The sequence below is a fragment of the Trachypithecus francoisi genome, unplaced genomic scaffold, assembly GCF_009764315.1.
Source record: "Trachypithecus francoisi isolate TF-2019V2 unplaced genomic scaffold, Tfra_2.0 Lachesis_group16, whole genome shotgun sequence".
In the NCBI taxonomy this organism is placed as follows: domain Eukaryota; kingdom Metazoa; phylum Chordata; class Mammalia; order Primates; family Cercopithecidae; genus Trachypithecus; species Trachypithecus francoisi.
In genome coordinates, this window is record NW_022681461.1 from 62,370,671 (window position 1) to 62,394,422 (window position 23,752).

General features: G+C 41.8%; 1 pseudogene; it reads right to left on the reverse strand.

Moving 5' to 3' along the window:
- Positions 1 to 330: 330 nt before the first annotated feature.
- LOC117099369 lies at positions 331 to 1,242 on the reverse strand (annotated as a pseudogene).
- Positions 1,243 to 23,752: the final 22,510 nt, after the last annotated feature.

The following is a 23,752-nucleotide window of genomic DNA, read 5'->3' on the forward strand; positions in this document are numbered from 1 at the left end:
ACTGGACAGAGTGGACTCTGGGTGCTTGCCGACTGAATTCTACCTCTCAACTGTCTTGCTTTTGTTTTTTATTTTAGATATTTTTATTTCTCCCAATTTGTTATTTATCAGGAGTGACTGAAATACAAAATATAATTGAGTCCCATCATCATCATCATGGAAATGGCTTTAAGAGAAAACTGGTTAGATAAATATTATTGCTTCCCATCTTCAACCAGTAAATAGTTTCCACTGATCAACTGACAGCCAGGAGTCTGTCAAGAATGCTCGAGATATGTTACATAATACAACATGCCTGCTCACAGGGGTAAAATAATCCTAGGAAATAACTTATGTGTACTTTTTGATTTCATCCTACAAGACAAGCACAAAAGCACCACCCATGCCTCTGAGAACATTGGACCAAGCACCCTTGAAAAAAGCATTGTCTCCTTCATCATGAGCAATCTTCCTCCAGCAGTCAAGTGTGCCTGTGTACATAATGTCAGTTGCTTTGAGTTCTGACTGCATCATCATGCAGCGGCAAAGAGTGTCAAATGGATAGGAAGTCAACCCAGCAACAGCAGTGATGGACTGTGCCATCATCCAGCTGATGATGATGTGAGTGTTCTTGGGATCTGGAAGCATTCCCTTTACAGCGTCATAGATACTGAAGTAGACAGTTCGGTAGATGACAATACCCTGCACAGACATGTTAAAGCCTTGGTACAGGCCCTCAATCCCATCCGATTTGTAGATCTTAACCAGGCAGTCGTCAAGACCTTTGAATTCCCTTTCAGCTCCAGGTTTACCCACATCAGCTGCTAGAAAGGTATGGGCAAAACCAAGAGGGCGCACAAAACATAAGGATGTGGCCCCAGTGGCACTGCCCAATGCCAGATTCCTTGCAAAGTCGCGCCAAAACTGGGTCCTCTTGTCCACACCAGCCAGGAAGATCTGCTTGTATTCATCTTTGAAGGTGAAGTTGAGAGCCTGGGTGGGGAATTATCTGATGACATTGGCCAGGTTACGGTGCCAGAAGGACAGGACTCCCTGCTCCTGGGGAATACAGACCACACAGTCTATAATGCCTTTGTATTGCTTATCTGCAGTGATGTGCTTGCTGGCATGCTGCACCTGCAGCAGCAGCTTGACCCCCCTCGATGGACACTACTGCCATCTTGGGGATGGCCACAGCGACACCACCTGCCAGGAAGTCCTCGGCAAAGGACAGAGTGGTATCCGTCATGTTGAAAGGAAAGAGGAGGCAGGTGGCTAAGGGACTTTAATGGGCTGGGAACTGGCTTTGATTCCGAGGCTGTGGGGCCTATCTTGCTTTTTGCAGATTTCAAAGGAACTAAAGCCTTTCCCTGAAAGTAATGCATCATTGGCCTAGGTTCAAATCCTAACTCTACCACACAAGCTCCGCAACCTCAGGCAAGCTAGCTGTTGTTCTTGTTGTTGGTGGTGGTGGTGGTGTTTTGCGGGGAGGAGGTTAATCTATAAAAAGATGAACATTCTTAACTCACAGGAACGAAGAGTAAATGAAAACATTTAGCAAAAGTCCTGGCAGAGTAAATACTCAATGAACAGCAACTACTTGAATTTTTACAAAAACCCTCGTCTCTTCCTAAATCATTTATTCATTAATTCTTTTTACATAAGTCCCTTTGACAAACTTTTCCAAGTTCTGTGCTTTTGCTTTGTGTACACGTATCCTGACAGGGACACTGACAGACAGAGGATATGTGTATATGTCGTTAGACCTGGGCTCACTTTCCCTGCAAGAGCAATGTCTGGAAGATGCCACTCCACCTAGTGCAGTTTGCACAGTGATGCCTACTATAAGTGAGCCCCAAAGTCTGGAGAGCCAAGCTGTCTCTTCCTCCATGTTCTTTATCTTTTCTCTCCAACAAGCAAGATCATGGTTTCTTTTCACATGGCAATAAATAGAAGCAGAAAGTTTCTCCTTCACGTTTTGCCTCCCATCTCTCTGTCATCTGTGCACAGGCTGCCCAGTTCTCTGCATCTCTCTACATGGTGTTATCTTGAGACTCTGTGCATAACAGAGAATGGCAAATCAAATCCACATCCCAAAGCCACACAGAGGAGTGAAGCAAACTCAGATAAAAGGCCATGCCTATCCCGACAAATAAGGAGTGCCAGCCCCCTCAGCTAAGGTAAGGCTGAGTGATGCCTTTCTGAAGAAATGTCAGGATTTCATTTTCTAGCTTGCCCCTCGTGCATCTCAGGTTGACATCTTTCATGTGTTTTTGACATTTATTCATATGAATAAATGGATTGTTTGATCTTTCTGGATTTCCTTCTCAGTGACCAACCAAGGAAAGAAAAATGTAAATGCATCATTTTAAGCCCTCAAACCACTAGTTGTAACTGCAAGACTGATAAGCAAACAGACTTTTTACTCTCTTCTTTAACCGATTGATATATTTACCATTTATTGTGTCTTATATGTGTAGCTGCAAGCTCCCTTCCCTCAAATCTCATGAACAGAGCAGAGTTTCTGAATCTCAGCAATCCTGACATTCAGAGAGGGAGAATTCTTTGTTGTGGAGAGCCATCTGTGCATTGTAGGATGTTTGGCAACTCCATAGCCTCTACCCACTAGCTGCCAGCACCACCCTCTAATCGCATGTGCCAAACAAAAATATTTCCAAACATTGCCAAACATCCAAAGGGGAGCAAAATTGCCCCTGGCTGAAAACCACTAAACTAGATAGACATGTAAGTGAATACCTATAATACAATGAGAAGGTGGTAAAAGATGAGATGTATCAAGTGCTACAAAAGGAAAAACTCGCTCCGCCGAGGAAAATGAGGAAGACTTCACAGAGGAAATGGCAACTGAGCTAGATTTAGAGCTGTTGTTTTTGAAAATAATTCCTTATTTTGAACTCAAATTAGCCTTCTTACATAACTATTATCTCTTGGTCTAGGCTTTGGTTAAAAATTGTGTGTTAGTTTTAGATAATAGTTGTGTAAGAATGCAAATTTGAGTTCAAAATAAGGAGTTATTCCCGGTCTTGGTTTAGACTTTCTCATTTGATTCTTTGAAGTTAATAAATGGAAAAACCAACCCTCTACACAAGTATTTCCCAGCTCACATGATACTGTCTGAATTTACTGCTATGGACCCTGGTCTTAAAGGAGAGAAGAATAAGGGAAGAGATAAATGAGTGAGCTTCAGCCACTGTCAATGAAGAGGAGGTCAAAGAAGGGACAGCAAGCACTGGAAACATATGAACAGTATCCTCTATCTCTAAGCAGAAGCATCCATTTTTACATTAAAAACAAAAGTCTGGACAAGAACTTTCACAGTCTGATATCTTTTTCTACTGTGAAATGAGAAAAAAGTGAGCTGTAACAATTGAGTTTTTGGTATTTCATTAGTTTAGGCTACTGCATTCAACACTTACTCAGAAGCCCTATACCTGCAACCACTGCTGTTGACCAGTGTTGTTTCCTTTGTTCTCCAGGTCTTAACTGTTTGCTCCTCTCCAGGTTAAGAAAAGTTCCAGCTGAAACAACAGGTTCTCAGACACTCACTGCTGCAGACCAGTCATGCCACACAACCACACACTGTCATTGCCCTATCTCTGCAGAGGCGTGTAGGCACCCAGGAGCCCATTTATTTCTCATTGACTTTGAATACTGATAAACATACAAAGTGGCCGGGCGCGGTGGTTCAAGCCTGTAATCCCAGCACTTTGGGAGGCCGAGACGGGCGGATCACGAGGTCAGGAGATCGAGACCATCCTGGCTAACACAGTGAAACCCCGTCTCTACTAAAAATACAAAAAAACTAGCCGGGCGAGGTGGCGGGCGCCTGTAGTCCCAGCTACTCGGGAGGCTGAGGCAGGAGAATGGCGTAAACCCGGGAGGCGGAGCTTGCAGTGAGCTGAGATCCGGCCACTGCACTCCAGCCCGGGCGACAGAGCGAGACTCCGCCTCAAAAAAAAAAAAAAAAAAAAAAAAAACATACAAAGTAAGAATGAAGGGACTGGAGAGAAGTAATTCTAGTATGGTAGAGTAAGAACCTCTAAAAATTCGTTCCTCCATAAAAACAATAAGAACACTAGTCCAAAAATATAGTTAAAATTAAAATCAATTTTCTTAGAGCTCTACAAATTAACTAAAGGCTTACAAGGATCCAATAAGCATTTATTCAAGAAAAGTGGCTGAATCTCACTTAGAAAGAGCAAGCTTTGTGGTGTTTGAATTTGTCTAGTCTACTCTCCCCAGCTCTGTAGTAGCCTTGAAAATAGGCAGCCTCAGAAACTATAAACACCAGCAGCTTAGCAGCCACTGGGGAGGAAAGAACAGGTTTAGAGCTTCCTAAAATGCCATAAAGAATTGCTACTATTTAACCTATCTGAAAGCTCTCTGGAAAAGCCTCATTCACATCTAATTAAACTTAAGAACTTCTGCACAGCAAAAGAAACTATCAACAGAGTAAATACACAACATACAGAATGGGAGAAAATATTTACAAACTATGCATCTGACAAAGGTTTAATATCCAATATCTGTAAGAAACTTAAACAAATTAACAAGCAAAAAACTAACAACTCCTTTAAAAAGTGGGCAAAGAACATGAACAGACACTTTTCAAAAGAAGACTCCATGCAGCCGGCAAGCATATGAAGAAACGCTCAATATCACTGATCATTACAGAAATGCAAATCAAAAAAACAATGAGATACCACCTCACACCAATCAGAACTGCTATTACTAAAAAGTCAAAAAATAACAGATGCTGACAAGGTTGCAGAGAAAGGGGAATGCTTATACACTGTTGGTGGGAGTGTAAATTAGTTCAATCATTGTGGAAGCAGTGGTGATTTCTCAAAGAGCTAAAAACAGAACTACCATTCGACCCAGCAATCCCATTACTGAGTATATACACAAAGGAATATCTTTTTTTTTTTTTTTTTGAGACGGAGTCTCATTTTGTCGACCAGGCGGGAGTGCAGTGGCGCGATCTCGGCTCACTGCAAGCTCTGCCTCCCGGGTTCACGCCATTCTCCTGCCTCTGCCTCGGAGTAGCTGGGACTACAGGCAACCGCCACCACGCCTGGCTACGTTTTGTATTTTTAGCAGAGATGGGGTTTCACCATGTTAGCCAGGATGGTCTCGATCTCCTGACCTCGTGATCCGCCCGCCTCGGCCTCCCAAAGTGCTGGGATTACAGGCGTGAGCCACCGCGCCCAGCCCAAAGGAATATCTTAAATACACACGCACGCATATGTTCACTGCAGAACTATTTACAATAGCAAAGATATGGAATCAACCTAAGTGCCCATCAGTAACAGATTGGATAAAGAAAATGTGGTACATATACACCAAGGAATACTATGAAGCCATAAAAAAGTATGAGATCATGTCTTTTGCAGACACATGGATGGAGCTGGAGACCATTATCCTTAAAAAACGAATGGAAGAACTGAACACCAAATACTGCATGTTCTAACTTTGGTAACTAAGTGATGAGAACTCATGGACACAAAGAAGGGAATGACAGACACTGAGGCCTACTTGAGGGTGGAGGGTGGAAGGAGGGAAAAGATCAGAAAGAATAATTGTTGGGTACTGGGCTTAGTACCTGGGTGACAAAATAATCTGTACAACAAACCCCTGTGACATGAGTTTACCTGTATAACAAACTTGCACATGTACCCCTGAACCTAAAATAAAAGTTAAGAAAAAGAAATGAAAAGCCCCATTCATAGGGTTTCTCTTTATTTGACCTGACTCAGAGTCACTCAATAAGAAAAATTCTATTCTCAGGGCATTTGTCAAAAGCAGCCACAATTGCTTAACATCATAGCTGCCAGAGGCTGTGAAACTAATTGAATTAAAAAAAAAAAAAAAGATGGCCAAAAACCTTGAAACAAAAATCTGGGAATAAAATGTCCATAAGGAGCTTTTAAAAGCTACAAAATATTCCTGGGGATCTAGAAGGCTACACACATAGGCAGGGCCAGGCACATCCCCAGGAAATACCTGAGAAAACCCTAACCTTCCGCCTCTAGCTGAGTGGGAGGCTCTGAGCAAGCAGGCAGTGAAAGCTAAGGTAGGGTTGCAAACTGCTAAGCACTGAAAGTGTGCCCCAAAGCATACACAGAAGGGTGGAAGATTGATTGCTCAAAGAATTTAAGAAAATCTTCATTCAGTCCTATAGCTGGCCACTAAGCTAATCAAGCAGAAACTTCAGCACCACATAAAAGTAAACAGAGTATACATAATTAGCTCATGAAATATATTTTTAAAAGAACATTATTTTCGACAAATGGTACAGGGACAACTGGATAGCCAGTCACAGGCAAAAGAAGAAAGTGGACCTTACCTCACTCCATCTACAAAATTTTAATCGTTAAGTTGAGCCTGCAAAACGCTTGGAAGGTCATGATGGTTATTTTATTAATAGGCATCATCTTGACTGGATTAAAGGATAGATAGAAAATGAAACATTATTTCCAGGCATGCCCGTGAGGGTGTTCCTGAGGGATATTGGCTGAGTGGAGATAGGCCTTCAGTGTGGGCAGCACCAACCAATCAGCTGGGGCCCCAGATAGAGCAAACAGGAAGAAGAAAGGTGAATTTGCCTGCTCTATCTCCCTCTCTCTCTTTCTCCCTCTCTCTCTTTCTCCCTCTCTCTCTCTCTCTCTCTTTCTCTCTCTCTCACCCTCTTTCCCTCTCTCTGTACCCTGTCCTTGAACATCAGAACTCCAGGGTCTCTGGCTCTTGGCCCCTGGGATTCATACCAGAGGCCCCTGCATTCTCAGGCCTTTGGCATCAGACTGAGAATTACACCACCAGCTTCCCTGGTTCTCCAGCTTGCAGATAGCTTATTGTGGGACTTCTCAGCCTCCAAAATTACATAAGCCAGTTCCCTTAACAAATCCCATCATGTGTCTATCTATCTGTATCTCTATCTATATCCATATTCTGTCTCTCTAGAGAGCCCTAACACAAAGATCATCATTAACAGCCTGCTGCTGACAGAAATAGTGGCAAGCACCTGGCAGATGGAGTCCTGATGTTTAAAGCAGAAGAATTCACCTTTTCCACAGATGATTCAGCTGCACACAGAACAGGAAATATGTGTCCATACAAAAACCTGCACACAAGTGTTCATGGTAGCTTTATTTGTAATAGCCCAAAACAGGAAGCATGCCAAAGGTCCATCAGCAGGTAAATGGATAAACTGTGGTGTATCAATACATTAGAATACTACTCAGCAATAAAATAACTAACTACTAATATATGCAACAACATGGATGAATCTCAAAGTAATTCTGCTGAGTAAAAAGAGCCAAACAGAAAAAGCACATACTGGATGATCACATTTATATAAAACTCTGGAAAATGCAAACTAGTCTATAGAAAACCGTTTGGAAATTTCTTAAAAAGTTAAACATATACCTACCATATAACCCAGCCATTCCTCTCCGAAAATTAAAATACATGTTTACACAAAGATTTGTGTACAACTATTTATAGCAACTTTATTTATAATAGTCAAAACCTGACAATAGCCCAAATGTCTATCCACAAGGGAATAAACAATCTGTGGTCTATCCATACAATGGGATACTACTCAGCAATAAACAGGAATGAGCACTTGATACACACAGCAATATGGATCAATATCAAAATATTTATACGAGTAGAATAAACCAGACAAAAAGGAGTATTGTATAATTCCGTTTATTTTAGATTCTAGAAAATACAAACTAATCTATAGTGACAGTTGATCAGCATTTGCATGAGTTACAATAGCACCTGTGTCCTGCTCCACCTGTAGATCCGTGAGTTAAATAAATGTCATTGTTCTAAGCCAGTGCATTTTAGAAAGTTTGTTAGTCAGCTATAGGAGCTGGAACAGCTCCTTTCCTTCTTCCACACCTCAATGGGGCCCACAAATTAAGTGCTGTAGCCATATCAGTCCTCCACAAAACCATGAAAGCTAACACCTTAATACCCTTAGATCCCATCAAAGGGTCTTTGAGGCTCCCAGGCTGCCCTAAGCTGCCTCAGTCACACCTACCCACCCAGGGTGCCTGGCCCTCACCTCAAAATCCTTTCCCAATGCTCTCTTCCCCACCACTGCTTACTGTGTCACTGCACCTTCCCTCCACATTCACCTTTCTGTGTTCCTTTTGACCTGTGGCCACTCCTCCAGAGGTGGAAGCCCAGGAGTTCTGTGGCTCATAGTTTAAAGTATAAGTTTACTTCAGCTCAAGAATTTGGGTACATTTTAAATGGAGTTTTTTGGAAACAAACACCCTATCCCAGAAATGAATTAGAGCTGGGAAATTCTGGAAAAAAAGGAGACAGGTAAGCCCTTTCCTCCTGCCATTGATTGAACCACCTGGTCTCAATAGCAATAACCAGACAGCAAAATAGTTACTTCTATACTTTACATTTTATGATTCCGGCTGTTTTGAATTAGAAAGTTTGCATCATTATTTGTTGACCAAATAGATGCAGATTGCTCTGGTTGATTAATCATCAATGGGTTTATAAAATAACTGAAAACAGTACAACAGTCAAGTAGCAATTTCACCATCCATAAACTCAGCTTTAGCAGCTAAGTTTTTCGCCAATAATGGAATTGATGCTGTAATTTTTCTCGTGGCCTAATGGAGTTCGTGTAGATCTTAAGAGATGACTTTCATAAAGAAAGAATGTGGCTTAAGGCACACAGTACACATTGAGTTCTTTGTAGTTTCTTGATATGCTATCATTACCACAGCCTTCTCTATAAAACATTCCATGGGCTTTTTGACTGAGCCTCTGCCACTGAGCTTAGAACTTTAAAATAAGTGTTGCAGTGGAAGCAACAAATAACCTACCACACCAGAGTGAAAAAGGAAAAGTTAAATTGCCTACAACTGTTAGTGGGTGTTTCAGGACTTTCTGCACCTTTTTTTAAAATTCATTTTTGCCAAGAATATAAGTCCCTTTCACATATCTCTGACTACATTGGTTGCCATGGTTTTTTAGCGTTTGCCACGTCTGGAAATAAACAACCCATTAGATTTATGTCATGGTTAATTTGTCCCTTTGCACAACACAGAGGTGATTTGTAGCCTGAAAATCAGCACAAGTTACCCTAAGTCTTCCGTGGTGAAAAGCTGGCACTCTATATAGAGAGAGAGAGTGAGAGAGTTATGTTATATATTATAACATGAATTCTAGTTAGGAAGCTGACTTCATGAAAAGGTAGGTATTATTTCTAATTAGTATGTCAATTGTACATGCTTTTGAAAGTGCTAAATACAGTTGATTTTATTAATCATTTATACACTTCCAATATTATCTGTGTATGAGTGTCTTATTTCACAGAGAATGTAACAATAAAAACTAGCCTAAATTGTTCCCAAATACCACAAATTCCAAAGTGATAGACCCCAAGTCATTGAGGATTTTGAAAATCCACTTGAAAGTGGCAAAATTATCCAGGTGTTCTCTTTGGAGGCATATCAACTCTTTCAAGTCACTGAGAACCAGTCTAAAATCTGGAAGGTTTGAGTATCCCCAAATACCTCAGGCCTACCCCGGTTTAACCTCTAACATCAGCCTCACCCAGTCCAGGGCCCAAAGAGAACCCAATCTGCAAGAATATAAGTAGCTTCATAACCACTTGCAAAAAAGGAAGTTGGAAAACAGTTTATAATCTCCCAAAAGACTGGGTCCTATTTTCTATCTAAATCATCTTAGAAATTTCTGAATAAAGGCCCTATTCCCTTTCGGTGTCACAGAGAACTGCTGCACAAAAATCTTCATGCTGGGACCTTCTCATTCACACACCCCCACCCCCACCCCCACTCCACCATCACCACCACCACCACCCTCTTTAACTCACTTGTACCCCTGCAGAGGGCAGAGGTTCTGCTTATTCATCTTTGTATCATCAGCACCTACCACAGAGTCTGGGCATACAAAGCTTTCAAATGTGTTGAAATAAATGGAACTTTTATATGTGTTGGATGAATCATAACTATATACCATCCTTAGTTTGCCTGTGACTAGTAATCGTGGAGAGTTTAAAAGGTCTAATTAGGTTAGGAGCAAAGAGGTTATTTTAAACTTTTTGAGTTCTATTCAATTTTGTATGAGGAGGGATAATTATGGAGGAAATCACATTTCCAACATAAATTGTGATTAAAAACAATTCTTTCTCCCAGCACTTTGGGAGGCCGAGGCGGGCAAATCACGAGCTCAGAAGATCGAGACCATCCTGGCCAACATGGTGAAACCCCGTCTCTACTAAAAATACAAAAATTAGCTAGGCATGGTGGCACGTGCCTGTAATCCCAGCTACTTGGGAGGCTGAGGCAGGAGAATCGCTTGAACTCGGAAGGCAGAGGTTGCAGTGAGCCGAGACAGCGCCACTGCGCTCCAGCCTGGCAACAGAGCAAGACTCCGTCTAAAAAAGAAAAAAAATGTTCAGGATTTGTAACTGAAAAGCACGTTGAACCTAGAAATAAGGACTTGAAAGAAGCAAACAGCGAAAAGAGAGACGAAAGAAACTCGTAGATGACAGCAATATCAATTCCTGGTGACTATCAAGAGCTGATTCAGCCATCGTTCTTCTGACCAACTGAGCATAAACCAGTAAGTTCAGCTAGCAAAAACTAGAGGAAAAAGAGGAGTATGAAAATTCACTTTTCTTAAAGGATATGCATGGGCCTGCAATCAGAACAACTTGAATGTAGTTAAGGAAAGATATTTGAGGGAATAGGTCAGTGTGCTCAGCCCAGGCTAAGCCTAGTCAGTCTGATGGAAAAAGGGAGAGAAGATGCAAGGAGTGTAGTCAAGAAGCAGAACCTTCAGAAAGGTCACCTGCACCGAGGCCACTGGCCAATCCAGGTGGCCCTGAAGGGTTGAGACTACACATTAAGATTAGCTGCCTTCCCTGTTGGCTTCAGGACATAGACTATATTTCCAGTGTGCCCTGAATTAGTTTATTCTTTGATTCAACATTCAACAGGCCCATGTGCAAAACCACTACCTGAGAGATGCAAAAAACTAAGAACTTCCAGAGCCTGCAGAGATCCTCTGGAGATGCACACAAGTAGCAACAACGCAAAGTCCAATGGGGAGGTGTCGTAAGAGGGAGAAAAATGAAGTTCTACTTGATAAGAGACCTATTAATAACTATCTTCTAACTTGATTTCTATAATTCATAAGTGAATTGTCACTTATGACTTTCTAAATATATATGCACAGTAGAAGAGGATTATGGGGTGTTGCTCAGGCTGGTCACCCTACTTAGAACATGAGTCTCTCCCCACCCTTTCTCCTTGTTACCGTCACGTTATCTTCAGGTCTTGATTCAGAAGTGAGTTTCTCCAGAATATCTTCCTTGATCCTCTCAAGGACCCTGCTACGTGCTCTACATGGGACTTTCCTTATCAGAGCACTTACTACATTGTATCCTAATTGTTTGCTTAATTTTCTGTCCCTAAAATTAGATTAAATTCCATGAAAGCAGAACTGCACTTGGCTGGGTCACCTGAATCTCTGCTCCAGGTTTGGTGCATAGCAGGCACACAGAATGTTTTATGTGGATTTATCAATCAATTGACTCATGGCACATTTAAAGGGCCTCAGCAACAGTCAAGATGGAATAACATTGAGTGGCCATACTGCTCATCAATCTAATTGAACATGAAAATAGATTAATTCAAATTTCCCACACCAAATATGCAACTCAATGCAAAGGCCCTGTCCCTCACATATGCAAAGGGGTTCATTGGTAAGGGCAATAAATCATAGAAGAAATGTAAGTAGAGAGATCATTCAAAACCCCAAATTATTAAACTTTTTTTTATTCCCACCTTTTGTTTCTTCACCACAATACCTTTTAACAGAGTCACTAACATAAAAGGAGGGGAAATCATGCACTGACTTTCCTCTCCTGCCTCTTCTTCCTTCTGCCTTCTGGAAGCCTTCAGATGAGCTGGCAATAGCCCGAAGAATGAAGAATAAAGGGTGTGAATAACCCCTGAGCTTCAGCTTTCGGTTGCCACTTTCTGACAAAGGATCAGAGTCTTGCCCAAGGCTAAAACAACCTGGGGAGCCTCCATTCAAGCTCTGTATTCAGGGAATAGTCAGCATTCTGCATCCGAGTCTTGAAGGCCCTCTGCTCCACAAGCTTCCTCCCACAGGCTGCCTCTCAACCTAAGAACAGGGATATCCTGGGACATTGGGTCCAACACCCATCGGCATCACAGGTATTGTTCACACTTGGACAGCCACTGAACATGCCTCTGAGTAGCAATGTTACCATTGTCGGGGGGTGGAGGGGTGGAGGGGGAGGGGAAGACAACCAGTGCTGCACTTTTCAATGGAAATGCTCTCATTTGATCTGTATCGGTGAAGGTTGCTTTTTCTGCAAACCTGTCACTGCATGTGATGCCTCTATTACATACATAGCCTCTGGTAACATGGGCAAAGCTAAATCCCTGCCCAAAATCTAAATGTGCCAAAGTAGATCAAAATATGAAGTAGTGCTTAAGTTGATGTGGACAGCAATTCATAGGCACTGACATCTAAACTCTTTCTTTGTTTCTATCAATTTCCAACTGGACTGTGGCAACCTAACTGGATACCCCATCACTACCCTCCTCCTTCTCAAACCCCATCTTCATTCCTGCTCCTTAAAACCGTTATCACCACCAGAAACTACCCAGATCCCAGTACATCCTACAATGCTAATCATTGGATTCTAGCAGAGAGGCAATGGCAACACAACGTGACATTTCCCGTTTCCAAACAGAGCCCAGGGAAAGCACTGCTCCACTGACAAATGCTTGCTTTCAGGCACTCCCAGCTACCCCCAGGTGGCTCATATGCATACCCAGTTGGAGAGGGACTCTTTCCAGTCTAGACCAGCTGCTCCACTGAGCCAGCCTCCGGTTGCCTCAGCTAAACACCAGATTTTTATGATGATGTCCACAGATTAATAAACCATATGCAAAAAGACAGCCTTCCAAATAATTAAGCTTCCTATTGCAGATCTTGTAAAGTCATGACAGATCCAGGTGTGCCTGAAATTCTGGCTCCTTTATTCAGCACAGTTACAAGCAAATAAAGTCTTTTGTTATAAGCTTCAGGTGCCTTTCTTAAAGCACAGTGACAAACCAGGATAGAATAACTTCCCTTGGCCTTTCACCCAGAATGCAAGCACTCCTCTCTCTGGGCAGGAAGACACCAGTAGGATGACCATCAAAGCCCCCACCTAGAATAAATCTACATTTACAGAGGATGAGAACAATAACCAATGTCGAATCTTGTTGCATCTACATTTTGGGAGGTTTGGGAAAGAGGACAGAAGATGGACCTTGTTGGGACTGATTCTTTCAGTTTTTTAAAGAATAATGTATTTCTTATTACAAAATTGGCTTATGTTCACTGTCAAAATACAGACAAGCATAGGAAAAAAAATAAAGTAGTGCTGATTCACTTTCCCAAAGTAATCACTGTTAAGATTTTAGTGTAATTCCTCCTTTCCCAATGCGTGTGTACTGTGTGTTTTAGATTATGAGAAAAATACCAGTTATGAGAAACTGGTATTTTTACTTAATAAAAACTACTATATTAATAATATTTTGTACATTTTTTTTTTTGAGATGAAGTCTTGCTCTGTCACCCAGGCTGGAGTGCAGTGGCGTGATCTCGGCTCATTGCAGCCTCCGTCTCCCAGGTTCAAGCAGTCCTGCCACAGCCTCCCGAGTAGCTGGGACTACAGGTGCACACCACCACGCCTGGCTAATTTTTTGTGTGTATTTTTAGTAGAGACAGGGTTTCACCACGTTGGCCAGGATGGTCTTGATCTCCTGACCTCGTGATCCACCCACCTTGACCTCCCGAAGTGCTGGGATTACAGGCATGAGCCACCGTGCCCGGCCATCTTACACATTTTTAAAAAATAATATGTGTGGGTGCAAAAAAATAAAGCTAACATTTATTGAGCCCGCAACCTTGCTGTATTATCTCTCTTACTCTTCACAATAACTGTCTGGGTTAGATACTATTAGATTTTACCATATTATAAGTGAGGATACAAAGACATAAGATCAGCTAAATGATGCCTCTCTTCTGCTTCTTTTCTTTTTCTTCTCCCCTACACCATCCTCCTACCAAGCAGATAGAACACGGCTCTAGTTACCTTCTCAGATCTCCACAAACCAGGCTAACTATGGCCCCATGAAAACAGTCCCCAGGCAGCTCTCGGGACCAGCTCTACAGGGCAGAGCAAATGTGCCCATACTGCAGCCTTTGGGTTCCCAGCAACAACTCCAGACACTTTGCTACCCTGCTACACCCAGTGCTGGGCCTGGACTAGTTTTGTATTAACTAGTCCATTTTCTATGCAGTGCTTACTACGCATCATTTTTAAGTAATGGTGCATGGCTACTATCTCAGTCTTGCTAAGACAAAAAAATCACATTCGCCATATCATCTCTTTATTTGCAGGTGTTTAATTTTGTTCTTTCCTGCCCTCTGTCTCTTGTCTGAAATTATTTTTCTCCCATCTCTCATCTCTCTCATTCTATCTTCATTTCTGCTTGTCTTTGTGAGACACTGTTTGTTCTCCCTTCTTCTTTGGTTCTCTTTGTTCACTGCACCTCTTTCCCATCTCACCCTGTTCCTCCCCCCTCCCGCAAACCAATGAATGCTTTCTCAGTTTCATTTTCTGTAGACATCACCCTGATATAATAGGTCCTCTGCTTTTTCCCTCTGTCTAACGTGCTCATTTAAAGTCGCTCCTGGTATATGGAGGAGCCAATGGCACCATGAACTGACAAATCTCTACTCCATGTAATGAAGGATGGTAGAAAACTATCCCATCTGGAAGAAACTGCCAGCTATTGCTGTACCCAATCTGCATCCCCTTGGCCATGTGAAAGTCATCACGTGACTTTCAGTCTGCGTCCTTCCTCGGTGACTTCCAGCTCTCATCTGTTCCCAGTGCTGCCAAAACCAATGTGATATTGTTGTGCTAAAACGTCTTTCCTATAGCCCCTCTGTTAGCTTATTGCTTCACAACTTGGATTATACCCCACAAATGCAAATACAAGTAATGTGTGCGAAAACATGACAATTATTCTACAGGTACCATCTGGAGTCAGCTGTGCTTAGCTTTCTGACAAAAATCAAGGTACTCCTAAGACATTTCACTGCAGGCCGATCTGCTAGGCCTGGAAACCAGGCTGCCTTATTTCACTTGTCACCAATAACTGAGGTTTTGCCGGGAGGCAGAGGTTGTATGAGCCTAGATAGCGCCATAGCACTCCAGCCTGGGCAAAAACAGCAAAACTCCATCTCAAAATAAATAAATAAATGAATAAATAACTGAGCTTTAGAACTCAGGGCATTGCCAGCATTTTAGAGAGTGAGATGGGGTGGTCTGAAATGCAATTCCTTTTGCTTTCTGGGCTGACTCTCCAGCAAGGCTTTAGGGAGCACTTGCTTTTCAGTTTGATTATATTGCCAGTGTCTCCAACTTCAACTGTCTCTCCGCTGACCCCCAGTTTCACACACAAATGCTCACACACACAAACACACATTCATGCATATGCACATACATAAAAAATGTAGGCCCGGGATTCCAAAGATTTTCCAAATGTATTCACTGACAGAAACAAAGCACTGTTTATAATGGGTCTTCTAAAAAAAAAAAAATTGCTACAATAGAAAATAAAGAAGAGAAGAGAAGGGAGGACTGAACAGCCCGCATGAGACCAGTCTTTACATACTTGCTGCTTTAGGGTTCTGAGTTGTTGGCAGCATCGCCTGAAAATGATGAATGATCCAAGACTATGTGTTGTGGCTACCCATGGAGTTTGCTCTCTAGAAGTATATCCAATCCTGGCCTGTTTTCTGATGGTAACTTTGGGCAGGACAGTGTTGCAATGGGCCATGCAGGTCCCATTTGAATAATATAAGATCAAAATTGTGTTGCTTTGTCTCAACATACAGTCTCTAAGTTGAGGCTAAATGATAGTGGTACAACTCTGCTTTGCACTGAGCTAGGAAAGAATTTTGCATGATTTTCTCAAGGATGATAGAAATGTGCAAAATATGTCAGGATACAAACATCTCACTTAAGAATGGGTGCACACAAATATACGTATGTAACAAACCTGCACGTTATGCACATGTACCCTAGAACTTAAAGTATAATAATAAAAAAAGAAAAAAAAAAAGAATGGGTGCACAGGGTTAAGACAGAGTCTATGGAGAAATCAGAAAAATTATTGATTTGGGAAAATCTCAAGCAGGTAGAAGTAAAAATCTCAAGCAAGGTTTTTAAATAGCTATGGCCAGCTATAAAACTAGGTGAACTATAAATTCTTCTGAATGTAGGTTTCCTAAAACAGCAGAGATAAAAATATTCCTAAAATCCTCATACAGAGAAAGTCACTCAAACAAATACTTCTTAAGGGAGTCGATGCATTGAAAGGAAGCATTTGCTGACTAAAAGCCACATAATACACAGAGGTTGCATCCTGACAGGATACTTGTTAAGAGAATCCATTTGCGGCTCCAATATTCAGGGTCAGTAATTTCTCAGAAAAAGGTTAATGGAAACAAAACAGAATTCAGGACACATTTTCTCAACCAGTGTGCAGAAATATAGGCAAAAATACACCCTTAGCATATCCTCAGGCTATAGAATGCAAAATTATCGCAACATTCTTTTTGATAGAGTTTGCAATCAATACAATGGAGAACAAAGGGAGGTTAGATGGCGTGGGTGTGGGGAAGGTGCACATTTGTCCGTGTGGTTGGGCAGATGGACTCAATGACCTCTGCCACTTCCAGCCTGAATGTGCAATGATTCCATGTTTGAAGGCAAAGAATATGGATGTGAATAAACCAAGTGGTGGCTGGATAGGGCCAGAGAAATGTTCTCAGATAAACCTCCAGCCCCAGAAGCGGCTATGAGAAATTTACACGTGTGTCACTGACTCACTAGAATTAGAGAAAATTGATCAAGAATGAAGCCATAAAATGTGATGGCTGTGGTCAGATCTTCCTTCTTGCAAAGAGAGGGAAACTCCATCTGGGCAGCAGTATTCTAGAAAGGTTGAGACAGTCGGAGCCTGGTTTGGGTTTCAGGGTCTAGAGCAGCCATATTCTCTGGAACATCAGAGACAGTGAGGATCCCAACAAAGCAGGCAGAGGACTAAGCAAGAAAAGATGACAAGAGAGAGCCCAAATTCACCAACAGGACAAAGGAGCGTTGGAGGTCTGGAACAGGAAGAAGGAGTGAACATGAGGCTGAAGGGAATCCTACTAGAGGGGGATGGCAAGGTGAGCCCAGTTTAAATGACTCGAAAAATACACCACGTATGTAAGACATCGCACAGATATCCAAGAGTAGCCAGAGGAGGTATCATATGTCCTTCATCCAAGGGTAGTAGATAGTTCAGGCTGGTCATGGACAGCTTTCATAAGGCTTCACAACCTGCAAAGTTCAGGCCAAGTGTTCTGCATGCAACATGTTACTTAATCTTCACAGCAACCTTCCATCTTTATCAAACCCTCAGTTAGAAAAATAGTATTTATGGGCGGGGCGCGGTGGCTCAAGCCTGTAATCCCAGCACTTTGGGAGGCCGAGACGGGCGGATCAAGAGGTCAGGAGATCGAGACCATCCTGGCTAACGCGGTGAAACCCTGTCTCTACTAAAAATACAAAAAAAACTAGCCGGGCGAGGTGGCGGGCGCCTGTAGTCCCAGCTACTCGGGAGGCTGAGGCAGGAGAATGGCGTAAACCCGGGAGGCGGAGCTTGCAGTGAGCTGAGATCCGGCCACTGCACTCCAGCCTGGGCGACAGAGCCAGACTCCGTCTCAAAAAAAAAAAAAAGGAAAATAGTATTTATGGAGAGTTGATGGATTCTAAATTGTATCCTTCAATTAAACTAGACAGTCAGAAAGCTACACTCCAAGAAAGTATTTTGGGATGCATAGTGCTCACTCTGCCCCCTCCACCTTAAACTCATTTGACAGAATAGCATTGCAGTGTTACCTATCAGCTGAAGCTGTAGGAAGCAGTCATGTGAAAAGTATCATTGTGTGTAGTGTAAGGAAGTTACTTATCACCTTACACAATATCTCCTTCATAATTTCCTAAAGGGTATAATTCCTAGTCTTCATACTTTATGGTACCTTTCCTAACACCTGGCTTGTTTTTCTGTTATGGACGTTGGGTTATGCAATTGGTCCTGTTTCTCTACTTGCGTTGACTGCTGGGAAGCTCCAGGCCAGATTTGTAGCTCAACTTCATCCCATTCTTTTTTTCTCTACTGTTTTAAATTTAGTCGTGTTTTATCTCTTTTATCTTATAAAGTTCTGTGCATTATTTAAAGCACTTTTTGTACAGGCCATGTATAAATACAGAGATAAATACAAATGTACATTATCTAAAAGTGCTATGGCCAAATTTCAAAAACAGTACAGGCAGTAAGAGTTTCATGTACACTTAATTGAAATTAGTGAAATTCTTGTCCCTTGTTAACATTATGTCTTGTTAAAATTTATAAGTAACCCAGTTTTCCTGCTTCACATTTTTATTAAGGAAATTCATTTTCAACTTGCCAGAAACCTGCATTTCTTTATTCCTCATAAGAGGAGGCAATTCTGATTTACGTGGAACAACTTCTCCATCTATTGGCACGATTTAATATTGCAAATAAGAAATATCTTGAAATCAAATGTTTTCTTGTTACTCTATGGAGATGTTTTAAGCCTCTCAAAAAGTTTCCACTGTAATAATTAAATACATCTCCGTTGCCTTAATCCCTTTGCCTTTGGGATTTAATAAACTTATAGATATTAAATTCATGCATATCACCCTTTCCAGAAGCTTCCTGGATCACTATCTCCACCTCCCAAGGGAAGCCAGGCCAAATTTTCCAAAATAAAATATAAAGGTATGAAGCAATACTGTGCAAGGACTTAATCTAAAACAGCTTAGAATATGATAATCATTTTAAATCATGATTAAGGGCTGAGTGAAACATTAGAAACACCAACATTTCAATCCTCATTTTGGAATAGCTTACAAGTAACAAAACATATGAGTACACAAAAGGGCCATTCAACTTTATAAGTATCTATTCGACTAATACTGAAAATTGAGACTGAACCAGTCTTGCCATTCCTCACCCAACAACAAATCTCTAATTTAGAGGAACTAATTCTCTTCATCTGACAAGGTAGTCCTACCTTCTCTTAAACAAAACACATCATCCTTGACATCTTTCAAACCATAAAATGTTCTCAAAATCCCCATGATGTTCCAATTTCTGTATGACTTTACACATCCATAGTAAATTCACTAATATATGCACCTCTTGTGTTATTACCCTAACCTACACTTAAAACCCAACTCAAGTTACCTTTAGCTTCATGACTTCATGTGTAAATGAAAATAACAGTAATTCTTTTGTAGGATTGTGGTGAGGATTAAATAAGGTAATATTTTTTGAAGTACCTAGCACTTTGTAGACAATAAATGGCAGATTTTAATAGTAATTGTACTTGTAAAACGAAGAAAAAACTTTGTCATACTTCCCCATAAGTACCTTGAACTCTCAGTCCTTCTCATATGGAATGTCTGGCCTTAAGAAACAATTGAAGAGGACCTGAAAGCAGGGAGGTTCGCAAACAGCAAGAAATAATAAGGATCTTGATGAAGACTATGAAGCTTCTGACAGGAAGAGGAAGGAGCAGATCCCCTCTTCCTCCTCCAGTCTCCCAGTCTCCCTCTAGTGCCCCCGACTGAGAAAGCCTTGCAAGGAGCAGTCAGCGAAGCAGAAATGAAGAGGGCTGAGTCCCAGCCACTGCAACACAAGGCGGATGATAAAAGGACCGCCTTCGAGCTGAGCAATAACAGCTTTTCACTGAATGGAAGGACCAGTAAAAAGTTCCTGGAGTCTGGTTTTGGGTCTCACAAGTCTTAGAAGTCACCACTGTCTCCTAAAGAGTAAAAAAGCTAACAACTCTTCTTAGATCTGTCAGAGGAATTAAGTCACAGGGCTGACCATTGCCTCAAAAATTGGAGGGACAGGCAGGCAGATACAGAGAATCACATGTCACTAGAGCAGAAACCTGCCAGCTGCAACCTCCATGGGAAGCAGTGCCAGGGCAGAGAAACTGAACTGGAATTGATAAATTGCTGGAGGCTCAGTTTGGGCAAGTCCGAGAATTAAAAACTTCAGTGGAAACCAGTCAAGAGGGGTCTCATACTTTTATGGGTTTTACCTCCAAGAGCCTTGGCAGATCCTCACAGTAAATATGGGAGAAAAATCTCCTCTTGCTTCCTGCAGGAGGAGGGGGAAAGTTAACACTTGAAATAGACCAGAGCATCTGTTCTGAGCAAACCTGCCTTCAGAAGAAACTGTTTTACCACAGCCTGACCTGCTGTGGGTCTATCAACACCTAATCTCCTTGGGGAAAGGAAATGCCAAACTCCAGCCCCCTCTAGTCATGTGTGTGTGTGTGTGTGTGTGTGTGTGTGTTTATTAAAGTATTAACTAACATTATCACAGGACACACAGTAGTCTGTCTGCAAGCTTGAGGAGCGAGGAGAGCCAGTCCAAGTCTCAAAACTGAAGAACTTGGAGTCTGATAATTGAGGGCAGGAAGCATTCAGCACAGGAGAAAGACGTAGGCCAGGAGATTAGGCCAGTCTCATGTTTTCATGTTTTCCTGCCTGCTTTATATTCACTGGCAGCTAATTAGATTGTGCCCCCAGATTAAAGGTGGATCTGCCTTCCCCAGAGTACTGACTCAAATGTTAATCTCTTTTGGCAACACCCTCACAAACATATGTAGGATCAATACTTTGTATCCTTCAATCCAATCAAGTTGACACTCAGTATTAACCATCACAAATCTGCCCCTTATCAGCTTGAACCCATACACATCTCCTGAGATCATACATAATCTTCAAATAAAGATAATACTAAGGTCATAATTACGCCTAACGTAATACAACTATCCTTCATACAACCAGAAATGCACCAATCCCCAAACCAAATACTATTACATAAAATTAACAATACTTAAATGCTGATATGAAGTCAATAAATCTTATGTCACATATAAACGAAAAGGAAATAAAATAAAGATATTTTCTTAGTACAAGAGTATACATGCACAAACATGTTTTTAGCGAAAGAAGGAGGAAATACTCATGACAATTACAGTCCCCATTTCTGCGGCTGGTCACGTAGTCATAACCGGTAGTGATGACCACCTTCTTCTGCTACTCGTTCTGTATTCCCTTGGCCTTCAGCAACTACCTCAGCTGGTTGTGGTTTTTTTCCTGGTGGAGTGACCCAAACCTTCATTTCTGAAGTGTCTGAGCCATTTGTAGTCCTGGCTGGATTGGGCTGATGTAGTTTCCCATTGACTTTAATCACAGGGCATGGTAATACTAAGAGACATCCTAATGGATCTCCTGTATTCCATGCATACTCTTTTTTACCTCCATTGTGGAGTAGTAGACTGATTTCATCTTGATAGTCCAGGTCAATCACTCCAGCCAACACTGTAACTCCCTTCTTAGCCTGTTGACTTAGGAGGAGCCCAAAGTGTCCAGGTGGCAATCTTAACTTCCAATTTAATTGAATCGTTGTTGTGTCTCCTGGTGGCAGTGTTCCTCCCTCTGGAACTAAGACCTCTAGGCCTGAAGAACGTAATGCCACAGGAACAGAAAGCAAAATTTTTGCTAGTGGATCACTAAGGGTGACAGTGAGTGGTGCTAATTCCACTTCCACTTCCACCCCTTGATTCCTGAACCTATGAACCCTGGCTGTGGGAGAAACAATACCATGTATTGGACGCCGATTCAGAGCATACATGGCCTTCTGGAGAACTTTGTCCCCACCCTGTAAAGTATTGTCACCTAGTTAGCATTTTAATTGTGACTTCAAAAGGCCTTTCCACCATTCTATCAATCCAGCTTCTTCAAGATGATGGAGAACATGGTAAGACCAGTGAATTCCACGAGCATGAGCCCACTGCCACACTTCTTTAGCCTTAAGGTGAGTGCCTTGGTGAGAAACAATGCTGTATGAAATACCATGATGGTGGGTAAGGCATTTCATGAGTCCATGGATGGTAGTCTTGGCAGAACCATTGCATGCAGGATAGGCAAACACATATATGAAGTAAGTGTCTATTCCACTGAGGACAAATCTCTACCCTTTCCATGATGGAAGAAGTCCAACATCACCTGCCACCAGATAGCTGGCTGATCACCCTGAGGAATGGTGTCATATCGAGGGCTCAGTGTTGATCTCCCCAGCTGGCAAATTGGTCACTCAGCAGTGGCTGTAGCCAGGTCAGCCTTAGTGAGTGGAAGTCCATGTTGCTGAGCTCATGTGTAACCTCCATCCCTACCACCATGGCCACTTTGTTCATGGGCCCATTAAGCGATGACAGAGGTGACTGGGGAAAGAGGCTGAGTGGTGTCCACAGAATGGGTCATCCTATCCACTTGATTATTAAACTCCTCCTCTGCTGAGGTCACCCATTGGTGAGCACTCACATGGGATACAAATATCTTCACGGTTTCTGACCACTCAGAGAGGTCCATGCACATACCTCTTCCCCAAATTTTTTTGTCACCAATTTTCCAATCCTGCTTCTTCCAAGTCCCTGACCATCCAGCCAAACCATTGGCTACAGCTCATGAATCAGTATATAATCACACATCTGGCCATTTCTCTTTCCATGCAAAGTGCATAACCAAGTGCACTGCTCAAGTTCCACCCACTGGGAGGATTTCCCTTTACTGCTGTCCTTCACGGATATCTTAGAGAGGGGCTGTAGTGCTGCAGCTATCCACTTAAAAAGTCATCAGAAATTTTACATAAGAAGAAATCTTAATGACTAATAAGCATGTAAAAGAATTTTTTGCTTCATAGATACTAAAAAAATTTTGAGATTCTGTTTTTAACAGTTGTATTGGCTGACAATTAATGCACAATATGCTATATACATTGAAAGTATAATTGTATGAGTTTCAGCATGTGGCCAGGCGTAATTGCTCACGCCTGTAATCCTAACAGTTTGGGAGGCCGAGTCAGGTGTATCACTTGAGGCCAGGAGTTCGAGACCAGGCTGGCCAACATGTTGAATCCCACCTCTACTAAAAATACAAAAATTAAACAGGTTTTATAGTGTGCACTTGTAATTCCGGCTACTTAGGAGGCTGAGACAGGAGAATCACTTGAACCCAGGAGGCGAATGTTGCAGTAGCCAAGATTGCACCACTGCACTCTAGCCTGGGTGGCAGAGTGAGACTCTGCCTCCAAAAAAAAAAAAAAAAAAAAAAGCATATACCCATGAAAGCATCATCACAACAAAGGTAATGAGGTAATGGGAGTATCCATCACCCTAAAAGTTTCCTCATGTCCCCTTGTAATTTATCCTGTCACACTCTTGTCCCCCAATTACCAAGACAGCCACTGATCTGTTAACTACAGCTTTGTTTGCATTTCCCAGAATTCTAGATAAATGATATCATATAGTAGGTATTCATTTTTAATCTAGCTTTTTTCATTCGACATAATTATTTTGAAATCCATCCACATTGTTGCATGTATCAATAGTTCATTCCTTTTCATTGCTGAGTACTATTCCATTGCATGATCATATCACAATTCTCAATCCATTCATCTATTAATGGGCACTTAGGTTTCTTACAGCTTTTGGATAT